This window comes from Carlito syrichta, unplaced genomic scaffold, assembly GCF_000164805.1.
Source record: "Carlito syrichta isolate Samal-C Ts95f unplaced genomic scaffold, Tarsius_syrichta-2.0.1 Scaffold302779, whole genome shotgun sequence".
NCBI lineage: Eukaryota > Metazoa > Chordata > Mammalia > Primates > Tarsiidae > Carlito > Carlito syrichta.
The window spans coordinates 306,209-307,606 of NW_007246875.1; the positions used below are offsets into that span (position 1 = coordinate 306,209).

Here is a 1,398-nt window from a genome sequence, read left to right on the forward strand (position 1 = left end):
AACGCCCACCTCGCCGCACGCCTGAAACCGCGCGCGCGAGTTCGCGGACTGCGCCTGCGCGAAACCCGAGGCGGCTCGGGGACTGAGACCCCGAGGAGAGTTGGGTACGCGGCTGCGACTGGCCTCGGGGTAACGCCGGCCAGGCAGGCCGGGGGCAGGGAGCGGTGCGAAGGCCCGGGCGGAGTTCACCGCTGCGGACACTTCGAATGAGTCTCTGTTTGATCCTCGCCGGAGCTCCGGACTGGAGCCGAGACAGGGCAGGCAGCGTCAGACGGGTAAACCGAGACGCTGAAGGCCCGCGTGGAGGAGGCAGAGTTGGCCTGGGAGTGCAGGTGGGCGTCGGAAGAAGGGCGGGTCCCGCCGAGGGAGGACTGCCATAGCCGATCTCTCGTTACGGGACTTTTAACCTGGCTGGGCTAATGAACTAGGTAGGAAGAAAAGGACACCCGTACTTTCTCCACATGAAATTTAGCGTTTCCTTCTCGGATTGACTGGCCAGAGGAGCAGCGTTAGCACAGTGCCTGAAACGAAATCGTCGTAATTTCTAGCGGGGGCGAGTGGGATAGTTCGAGATGGTTTGTGCGGCGACTGCACGGTGGTATCTCCAGTTACTGTTTACACCCATTCCTGCGTTGAAGTTAGGATAAGATGTTTTATATAATGCGCCGAAAAAGAACCACCTGTACTAATATAGCAGAAATTTGTTTTTAAAACATTTTGATACCTAATTCAGTAGCATTGGGGCTTGGGGAGATTATTTTGGCAATTTTATGAATTTTAATGAACACATGTAAACATCATGCTTGTAAGGAGTGACCTTGCTAGATGCAGAATGGTCAAGGCCTTCTGCACTAGTGTCATCGAGGTACTGATTAGGAGAGACTGTCTATAGGTTGCATGGACCTGGGTTCAAAGCCAGTCAGCCCAAGCTGGCCAGGCTTGTCCCCTGCACTGCTGCAAAACCCCAGCAAGTCTCTTTCCTCCCAGAGCCTCAGGTATTAATCTGTTCAATCTGCCATCGCCCCTAGGTGTTTCCAATGGTGACCCCGCTAATACAACCAGACTTTAAAATATTCTTATGCTATAAGCTGACCATTCTGATTTTTTTTATTAATGAGTTTAATGCGTGCCGGCCAGAATCTTTAATTCACCACTATCCACTAGAAATGTAATGCAAACACATCTGTGGTTTTATTTTATTTTTTTGAGTTGGAGTCTCACTCTGTCGCCCAGGTTGGAGTGCAGTGGCATATTCACAGCCACCCCAGCATTGACCTGCTGGGCTCAGGCGATCCTTCCACCTCAGTCTTCCAAGTGTTAAACCCAAATTTCAAAATCCGAGAGACCACCAAAGAGCCAGCTCTGATGCAAACACACAAGGGTCTTTATTCAGGCTCA

The 1,398-nt window shown here is 51.6% G+C and overlaps 1 protein-coding gene across 1 annotated transcript in view; it reads left to right on the top strand.

Moving 5' to 3' along the window:
* The first annotated feature begins 261 nt into the window (after positions 1–261).
* Positions 262–1,398, top strand: part of PTCD1 (pentatricopeptide repeat domain 1) — a 20,304-nt gene continuing 19,167 nt past the window's right edge. The window contains exon 1 of the mRNA XM_021711853.1: positions 262–332. The gene's annotated coding sequence lies outside the window, so the exon portion shown is untranslated. The remainder of the gene's footprint in view (positions 333–1,398) is intronic.